This window comes from Triticum urartu, chromosome 2 (assembly GCF_003073215.2).
Source record: "Triticum urartu cultivar G1812 chromosome 2, Tu2.1, whole genome shotgun sequence".
NCBI classification, from domain to species: domain Eukaryota; kingdom Viridiplantae; phylum Streptophyta; class Magnoliopsida; order Poales; family Poaceae; genus Triticum; species Triticum urartu.
Genome location: NC_053023.1, coordinates 664,921,470 through 664,932,040, shown reverse-complemented (window position 1 = coordinate 664,932,040; position 10,571 = coordinate 664,921,470).

Below are 10,571 nucleotides of genomic sequence, written 5' to 3'. Positions count from 1 at the left end.
GCCACCACACACATCACAAAAATACATGGGTTGCACCTCTGGAAAGATGACAAAACCCTTAACAAAACATATGAAGAGCATCAGGGCATATCATGCACACATTAATCATGGAAAAAATGACAAATAGCTAAATGGAGCAGCAGATCTGACAAATATCTCAAGTAGCCCTCTTCTAACAGCATTTCGGGCATCAAGATGAACTCAAATGAAAATGATGCAATGGAATGAAATGATGTGCTCTCTGAGGTGGACATTTTGATATGCTATATGCATGAATCGGAGCTACGGATGCAAAGTTGTGATGCGATGAACATGGGCACATGGATCTGAGATTCTCGGGACTTAGTGAAAATTATACCTCCGGAAAAAGTCAAACCGGGACGAAGTGGTACGGGACGGAGGGATCCGAATCTGGACGGGGCGTTTGGATCGGGGGAGTGGTGGATCTGGTCCACCCTCCGGGATCTCGCCGGAATGGAAGAAGACGCCGGCGAGGTGGCGAATTCCGACGACGTCCGGCGATGAGGGGCGGCGCAGCGAGTGGCGGAGGAGATGGCCGGCTAGGGTCCGGCGGGGCTCGGGCAAGTGCGGCGGCGCGGGGAGGCGCAAGGCGGCGGCGGCGCAGGCGCAAGGCGGCGGCGAGGTGCGAGGCGGCGGGGCGCGGTGGCCGGCGGCGAACGGCGAAGAGGCAGGGAGGCGGCGTCCGGCGGCGGCCGAGGACGCGGGAGACGCGCGGGCCGCGCGAGCCGGCTGCGGGCCCCGTGGGCCGGCGGCGGGGTGTGGAGGAGAGAGAGGGAGGATGGCGCTGAGGTGGCGAGCCGCGGTTGGTCGAGCGGAGCGGTGGAGCTGAGGTGGCGGGCTCCTATTGGTAGGTGGCCAGCGAGATGGACACGTCAGGCGCGGCGTGGACGCGTCCGGCGGCACGAGAGGAGGAGTTTTTAGGGTTTGCACCACGAATTTTCGGAGGGAGACACATATTTATAGGTAGAGGGAGCTAGGAGAGTCCAAATGAGGTGCGGTTTTCGGCCACGCGATCGTGATCGAACGACCGAGATGATGGAGAGGGTTTAGGTGGGTTTTGGGCCAAATTGGAAGGGTGTTGGGCTGCAACACACACGAGGCCTTTTCGGTCCCTCGGTTAACCGTTGGAGTATGAAACGAAGTCCAAATGATACGAAACTTGACAAGCGGTCTACCGGTAGTAAACCAAGGCCGCTTGGCAAGTCTCGGTCCAATCCGGAAATGTTTAATCCCCACACACGAAAGAAATCTAGAAATGACCACCGGAGGAGAACGAAGCGCCGGAATGCAAAACGGACAACGGGGAAAAAGCTCGAATGCATGAGACGAACACGTATGCAAATGAAATGCACATGATGACATGATATGCAATGCATGACATGCAAGCAAATGACACGCAACAACAGTGAATAAATGGACGACACCTGGCACATCGGTCTCGGGGCGTTACAACCTGTGCTTCAAAGACGAGCTTTGGTCATGGGCCCAAGGATAATTCTTCGCAGTGCCATACCAATTGACTCAAACATAGGTGGCTCTGGCCACCGCCCTCTCTTTGGAGAGGTGGTGTCTCGTGGTTGTCTCTTGTTGTCGTTTTGCCCCTTTTTCTCTTTGTGTTGAGCATCTTTTGGTGGTGTCTTGTTTGCTTGAAGTTTCCATGAAAAGACCTCTCTTTTCTTGTGTTTGAAACATGCAGTTTCTTGAGCTCACGGTACTACCGCGGCCTGCCATGGTACTACCGTGTGTCGAGAGTACGGTACTACCGCCCCAACGCGGCAGTAATTTTTTACTGCCGCCTGGGAGAGCGGTACTACTTCTTTGGTGTGGTACTTCCGCCCAAACGGTAGTACCGCGATGAAGCGCGGTACTACCGCGCTGACGAGTGTGCGTGGGGGTTATGACTCGGGCAGGGGAGTTCCAACTCCCCATACCCATTCACTTTGTTCTCTCCCCGCCGCCTCTCTCTCTCGCTCAAGAACGGCGCCGGAGATCCTCGCCGGATCTCCGTCTCCGGCCACTCTCCTCGGATTCCGACCAGTGGGATCGTTCCCCACCACCTCCTCTTGCCATGGAACAAGGTTTCTCCCCAAATCCCTCTCTCTTTTGGTTGTTCTTTTGCTTCTAGGTTTTTGGGGAGATGCATGTGTTCTTGAGATTTTAGGCCAAATTTATGCAAGAGTAGGATGTAGGAGAGTAGTGCTGCGTAGAAATTATACTTGATATGTTGTCTTGTGGTAGATTTGATCAACCGTAGTACCGCCATGTTTTCGCGGCTTTTCTCAGATTCAAAGTGATTTGGATCTACCGCCGTGCGGTACTACCGCATCTAGTATGCGGTACTACCGCAGATCCGGTACTACCGCCTATCAGGTGCGGTACTACCGCACGAGCTGTGGCACTAAAATCCTACTACCGCTCCAAGCCCCGGTACTACCGTGCCCTCACACGGTACTACCGCGGCTAGGAGCGGTACTAAAATTTTAGTACCGCACGACCTGGTCGTACTACCGTTGTTGTCCAGTCTTTCTCGTGGCAATTACCACGTATGCTTTCTATTTGTTTCTCTTGTCTTGCTAAGGTCTTTGCATTGATTCTTCTCACTCTTTGTGTGTGCTTCTCTTGTATCTTAGGTGGTGGCTCTCGCCGTTCCAATCCCAGTCGTGACACTGGCTCCAAGCGACTGCGTAATCAAGATGAAGCACCAGAGGGCTCCAGTGCCCCCAAGCGCAATGTCAAGACCTCAGCTAGAAAGTACAAGGAACCCGCTAAGGGCATGGACGAGATTCCCCTCGCTGAGTTTATCCCTCGCAGGCAAATCAACCCATATGTGAATGCTCATGCTACCTTCAGAGGAAATGACTTGTTTTGGACCAAGCAGCAGGCTCTCATTTATCTGGATGTGATCAAGGGCAAGCAAAATACCTACATGGATGTCAAGTGGATTGACATGAATCACATGAGGAAGGACAAGTTTCGTGAGTACTTTGGAGAGGCTTTGGATTTGGTGGAGCAGTTTGGTATTGAACATGTGATCTCTTTCCACCTGGACTATGACCCTGAGCTTATCTGTCAGTTCTTTGCCTCTGTTCACTTTCACCCTGGGGAGGAGTGGAGGATGACTTGGATGTCCAATGGTCGTCAGTTGACTGCTACCTGGAAGGAGTTCATGGATCTGCTACATGTTCCTGATGACGGGCTCACCACACCCGTTGGTGTTCGCCCCCATGCCAATCCTGAGTCCTCTAGCAAGAACAAGATCCGGCAGTACTATGTTGAGAAGGTGCTTCCTAGTGGCAAGTCAACGTGGGTGCTGAACCCATTTCTGGATATCATGTATCGCATCTTCCGCAACTCTCTGTTTCCTCGCATTGGCGACAAGGACAAGGTTCATACCTATCTGGTGGATATGATGCTCCTGTGTGAGGAGGCACGTGTGTCTCAGACTCAACCACTTGATGTATCACACATCATGTGGTGTGAGCTTCGGTTCGCGGTGTTCAACCGCAAGGTACCTATATATGGACCATACCTGTTTCTGTTGATCTCCAAGACTTGGGAGAAGCTGTTCCCTGGTGATGAGTTCCTTGCTCCGGACTGGATTCGGCATGAGTCCATCAGTCTCTGTGTGAAGCCCAAGTGCGCCAACACTACTACTCGTGCTGAGGCGTCTGCTGCTAGGAGGGGTGTTGATGAGGAGGAGGCTGGAGAAGAGGATGTTGCTGAGGACCGTGGTGCTGGGCATACCCGTCGTTCCTCTGAGCCCTCGTGGGCCAAGAAGCTGAAGGACAAGATGAAGACTCTGTTCTACATGCAGGTAAAGGGGCAGTACAGGACTCACGTTGCCTCCAAGGAGGTTCGCCGCCGTGACAAGAGGATCATGAAGGTCTTTGGTGAGGCAGAATCTAGCGGGTCAGAGAGGCACATCACTCCGGAGCTCAAATGGATGGCGAAGCAAGGCTACAAGTGGACTGATTCTGAGGAGGACATCGAGGAGACCGTTCCCGCCGCCGAGTCTGACGAGGAGCATTGGGATGATTACTCTGCCTGAGCCACCCCTTGTGTGTAGGTGTCCTCTCTGCCTTTTTGGCGTCTCGATGCCAAAGGGGGAGAGAGAGTGTAGGGATTTGCGTGCTTGCGAGTCGTGTGTCATGTTCGGTGTGTTTGCTTTCTAGTTTGAACCTTGTTTTCTTTGGTTTGGTTTGCGGTCTTGAGACTTATCCTTCATATGGTGTAAGATATATGCACTCTATCTTATCTTAGTGAGCTTTTGACATTTTGTGCTACTTATGTTATGCTCTTGTTTAATGTTAGCCTTACTATTGCAAGATATGCCTTGTCTCTAAAATATAGGGGGAGTGTTGATCCTAGTTTGTGTGCTGTGCAGTCCAAAGCATCCATCTAGATTGCACACATCTAGGGGGAGCCCGTCTATATTTTAGAGAGGAGGGGTTTGCGTTTGCTCAATATCATTTCCCTTTGTGCAAATCTTGTATTGTCATCAATCCACCAAAAAGGGGGAGATTGTAAGGGCATATTTATTCCTAAGGTGCTTTGGTGATTGATGACAATGCTTTTGCGGACTAATCGTGTGCCTTGAGTTTCTCAGACGTTTCATCACTAGGCACAAGACGGTTTTGTGCCCCTCGAAGACTATTGAAGACGGCATTTTTCTACGTTTCTTTTTGGTGGATTTGAGTCGTAGGGAAGCCGTACTATTAAGAGGGAGTCCGTGTCGGAAAGGTTCGGGTGGAATCATCACGTACATGTTTTCTTCCTTGTCTCGACCTTTCCCCTACACTTTGGAGCATCTTCCATTTATCCTCTATGCAATTGTCCTGGCTGCTGATATTGGGCTTGCGGTAGTACTGCTCCCTGGAGTGGTAGTACCGCAGGCACCTGCGGTAGTACCGTACCTCGGCACGGTAGTACCGCAAGAGCCCATGGTAGTACCGCTCCTCTGGAGCCGTAGTATTGTGGCCCCCAGGCCAAGTGCCGCTGCATCGCGGTAGTAGGGGCGGATGTAATTTTTTACATCCGTGCCACCGCGGTAGTACCACACTTCGTGCGTGGTAGTACCGCGCGCGGCCTGGTTCAGCTTCCATGCGGTATTACCGCTCCTGAGCGGTAGTACCATGTCAGATTTTTGCATCATTTGTTTTCCAGCGGAAGTAGGCACAGATGTATTTTTATTCATCCGCGCCCTTCCGAGGCTAGGACTTTCCTGCCTTGCGGTAGTACCGCAAGGGGGAGCGGTAGTACCGCGCTTATGGAAGTACCGTTCTCCGCCTCCGTGCTTCGGGCTTGTTCTAGTTCCTGCCATTGCTGCGGTAGTACCACGGTCCCTCACGGTAGTACTGCATGGCCTTGCGGTAGTACCGCTTGTTAGGGGCGGTAGTACCGCAAGTCGCGGGCTGGTTAGGTGGATAACGGTTGGATTTTGTCCACAACTATAAAAGGGGCGTCTTCTACCTCTAGTTGACTACCTCTTCCACCCATAAGCTCCATTGTTGCTCTAAGCTCCATTTTCGCCCGATCTCACTCCCTAGCCAATCAAACTTGTTGATTTGCTTGGGAGTGGTTGAGAAGGCCCCGATCTACACTTCCACTAAGAGAAATTTGATTCCCCCACTAATCCCTTGCGGATCTTGTTACTCTTGGGTGTTTGAGTACCCTAGATAGTTGAGGTCACCGCGGAGCCATAGTCCTTTGTGGTGAAGCTTCATGGTGTCGTTGGGAGCCTCCAATTAAGTTGTGGAGATTGCCCCAACCTTGTTTGTAAAGGTTCGGTCGCCGCCTCCAAGGGCACCAATAGTGGAATCATGGCATCTCGCATTGTGTGAGGGCGTGAGGAGAATATGGTGGCCCTAGTGGCTTCTTGGGGAGCATTGTGCCTCCACACCGCTCCAACGAAGACGTACTTCACCTCAAAGGGAAGGAACTTCGGTAACACATCCTCATCTTCACCGGCTCCACTCTTGTTTATCTCGCGCCTTTACTTGTGCAAGCTTATTTGTGCTATATCTCTTGCTTGCGTGCGTGCTTATTGTTGTTGCATCATATAGGTTGCTCACCTAGTTGCATATCTAGACAACCTACTTTGATGCAAAGTTTAAATTGGTAAAGAAGAGCTAAAAATTGTTAGTTGCCTATTCACCCCCCCCCCTCTAGTCAACTATATCGATCCTTTCAAACCCTAGTCAATTCAGTCTCACCGATGGGATATCGGTCTCACCGAGATGGGCTTACAAACTCTCTATTGCCTATTGCAATAATTTCGGTCCCACCGAAATATGCAATCGGTCTCACCGAGTTTTCTTGGTCAACTCTCTGTTTCACTTATTACCCAAATCGGTCCCACCGAGTTTGTGTAATCGGTCAAACCGAGATGACGCTTTACCCTAACCCTAGCACATCGGTCCTACCGAGTTGATCATATCGGTCCCACCGAAATGCCTAACGGTCACATTATGAACTAAATCGGTCTGACCGAGTTTTCTGATTCGGTCCCACCGAGTTTGGTAAATTGTGTGTAACAGTTAGATTTTGTGTGGAGGCTATATATGGGTTTAGAACATGCCTACACTTCCAACATACATTTTCTGAGAGAGAACCACCTACACTTGTGTTGAGGTCAAGATATTCCATTCCAACCACATAAATCTTGATCTCTAGCCTTCCCCAAGTTGCTTTCCACACTCAAATCATCTTTCCACCAAATCCAATCCTATGAGAGAGAGTTGAGTGTTGGGGAAACTATCATTTGAAGCACAAGAGCAAGGAGTTCATCATCAACACACCGTCTATTACCTTTTGGAGAGTGGTGTCTCCTAGATTGGTTAGGTGTCACTTGGGAGCCTCCATCAATATTGTGGAGTTGAACCTAGGAGTTTGTACGGGTAAGGAGATCGCCTACTTCGTGAAGATCTACCCTAGTGTGGCAAGTCCTTCGTGGGCGATGGCCATGGTGGGATAGACAAGGTTGCTTCTTCGTGGGTGGAGCCCTCCGTGGACTCGCGCAATCGTTACCCTTCGTGTGTTGAAGTCTCCATCAACGTGGATGTACGATAGCACCACCTATCGGAACCACGCCAAAAATCTCTGTGTCTCCAATTGCGTTTGCACACTCCAATCCCATCCCTTTACATTCTTGCAAATTGCATGCTTTACTTTCCGCTGCTCATATACTCTTATCATGCTTGCTTGATATGTATTGTGAATTGTGAAACATGTGCTAAAACTCCACTTCAACTTGAAGAAAGTAAAAACTGCCACTTTTCTTGCTAAGAGTCTATTCACCCCCCTCTAGACACCTCTTCTCGATCCTTTCACCGAGGCCTAGCACCGGGTTTTTTCGCTCTCTCGCCGGTCGTTTTGATCGGTGTTTTCTTTTTGGTTTTTCGATCTCTGCTTGATCGTTTTACGTCACTCGCCGCCGCCGTCGACACCCCGCGCCTCTACTCCAACACCGGCGCGACCGGCCGGCTACTTCACCGACCAGGCGGCCTCGAGCGACAGGCGGCCCCTCAAGGCCGTCGTCCGCGCGCCGGCCATCACCGCCCTGCTCCGACCGGGACAACTACATCGCCTACACCCGGCGGCCTCGCGCCATGCAGCGGCCAATCATAGCCGCCGCTCGCGCATCGGCCCGCCATTTGATCCACGCCACCCGCCTCCGCCGCGTTTGCACGGCAGCCCTGCGGGTTGCCTCGCCGGCCTCGTCCCCAGCTGCATCAGGCCCGTGGCTGCCTTGAGCTTGGGCGCCGCTGCTCCATTGGTCGCTCGGGTCTCGCTGCCTAGGCGCCAGCGCTGCTTTGGTGGCTCGGGTGTCGGTGCTGACGCGCTCGTTCGCACGTCGTCCCACGCCGTCCATCGTCATTGGTTTCATTTCGGACTCCGCCGCCACCCCGTCTCCATCGAGCAGCGACCCGGACCTCGCGCGCGATCAGATTGATCCCCCGCCCGCCGCTGCGGTCTGCCTCATCTATGCCTTGCGACCGACCTGGCCCGTCGGTTGCACACGCCTCCGCAGGCCCTGTGAAGACTGTCCCGAGTTTAGCACGCCCCTCTACCGATCGAGCAACGGGCTGCCGCTGCGTCGCCCCGTCGGGCCGCAGCGTCGCCGCCCCGTGGTTCCTCTCCCGGCTGCACCGACCCGCGTCACCGCTGCGTCGCCCCTTCGGGCCGCAGTGCCGCAGCTCGCGGTCCACCGCCTCCCCGAGGCCGTCCGCTCCAAGTCGTCCCCGTGGTAGCACGGACCCTCGCGCCGCCGTTGCGTCGCCCCGACGGGCCATAGCGAGCGTGGCACGCGGTCCACGCCGCCGTCCTGAGGCCGTCCCCGCGGTTGCAGTGACCCGCGCTAATCCGCCGCGCCGCCCCTTCGGGCTGTCGCGCCGCAGCCCGCGGTCCGTGCCGCCACCCTGAGGTCTTCTTGTCATCGCCCCAACCTGCCCGCCGCCGCTGCGTCACCCCTTCGGGCCGTAGCGCGGCGGCCGGCGGTCCACTTCGTCGTCCCCGCGCGTCAACTTCCCGTGGTATGCGTTGTGCCACCTCCCTTGGCGTGGGAACGCCACCGTCTGCGCCGGTCTTTGTCATGTTGTCAGGTTCTTCGCCTACTTCGAGCACCGCCGCCGCCGCCGCTCTTCTTTGGCCGCCGCCGCCGCTACCCACGTAGCCGCCGCCGCCCGTCCACCTCCTTCATCTTCGTCCAGCACCAGCCCGTCACCAGCGTCACCGTCATCTACCCCGAGCACTTCGTCTACTCCGACAACTGTGGGTGACTTCAGCCCCGCGCCGATGGACGCCGCAACCGTCGTTGAGTCCTTCTCTGCTGGCCTCATACTTCTTCGACATGGCGTACAGCTCATGCAGGTCCCAGTCTACGCATGCCCGGTGCCGGCAACACTGCCGCGTGCTTTCGTCCACGACATGTCCCCGGGCCTGGCAAGCCTGGTGCGGTGCTTCGTCAACTTCGTCTTCGTCTGTCTACGTATGCCCGGTGCTGGCAACACCGACGCGTGCCTTCGTCTACGTTATGTCCCCAGGGTTGGCAACCCCGGCGCGACGCGTCGTCAACAACATCTCCTTTCCGGCGCACCACTATTTCGACACCACTGCGCCCATACTAACTAGGCGCCCCCTTGCGCCCGCGGCTCCACAACGACATCCTCGACACCGGCTCCCTGACTCGACATCGACCACGACATTCTTCGCACGGCTACCTCGACCACAGCTACACCACCCTCCGCTCTCGGCTGCTGCTACCTCTTGAGCACTGCATTGGATTTCCTTGAAGAGGAAAGGGTGATGCAGTAGAGTAAGTATTTCCCTCAGTTTTTGAGAACCAAGGTATCAATCCAGTAGGAGGCTATGCGCGAGTCCCTCGTACCTACACAAAACAAATAGCTCAACGGAACCAACGCGATTAGGGGTTGTCAAGCCCTTCACGGTCACTTACGAGAGTGAGATCTGATAGAGATGATAGATAATATTTTTGGTATTTTTGATATAAAGATGCAAAGTAAAATAAAAGGGAAAGTAAAAAAGCAAAGCAATAATAAAGTGATTGGAGATTGATATGATGAGAATAGACCCGGGGGCCATAGATTTCACTAGTGGCTTCTCTCAAGAGCATAAGTATTTCTACGGTGGGTGAACAAATTACTGTTGAGAAATTGACACAATTGAGCATAGTTATGAGAATATCTAGGTATGATCATGTATATAGGCATCACGCCCGACACAAGTAGACCGACTCCTGCCTGCATCTACTACTATTACTCCACTCATCGACCGCTATCCAGCATGCATCTAGAGTATTAAGTTCAAGAAAACAGAGTAACGCCTTAAGCAAGATGACATGATGTAGAGGAATAAATTCATGCAATATGATAAATACCCCATCTTGTTATCCTCGATGGAAACAATACAATACGTGCCTTGCTGCCCCTACTGTCACTGGGAAAGGACACCGCAAGATTGAACCCAAAGCTAAGCACTTCTCCCATTGCAAGAAAAACCAATCTAGTAGGCCAAACCAAACTGATAATTCGAAGAGACTTGCAAAGATAACCAATCATACATAAAAGAATTCATAGAAGATTCAAATATTGCTCATAGATAATCTTGATCATAAACCCACAATTCATTGGTATCAACAAACACACCGCAAAAAGAAGATTACATCGAATAGATCTCCACGAGAGAGGGGGAGAACATTGTATTGAGATCCAAAAAGAGAGAAGAAGCCATCTAGCTACTAACTATGGACCCGAAGGTCTGAGGTAAACTACTGACACTTCATCGAAGGGGCTATGGTGATGATGTAGAAGCCCTCCGTGGTGGATTCCCCTTCCGGCGGAGCTCCGGAACAGGCCCCAAGATGGGATCTCGTGGGTACAGAAGGTTGCGGCGGTGGAATTAGGTTTTTGGCTTCGTATCTGATCGTTTGGGGGTGCGTAGGTATTTATAGGAGGAAGGAGCACGTCGGTGGAGCTTTGAGGGGCCCACGAGGCAGGGGGGCGTGCCCTAGGGGGGCGCCCTCCACCCTCGTG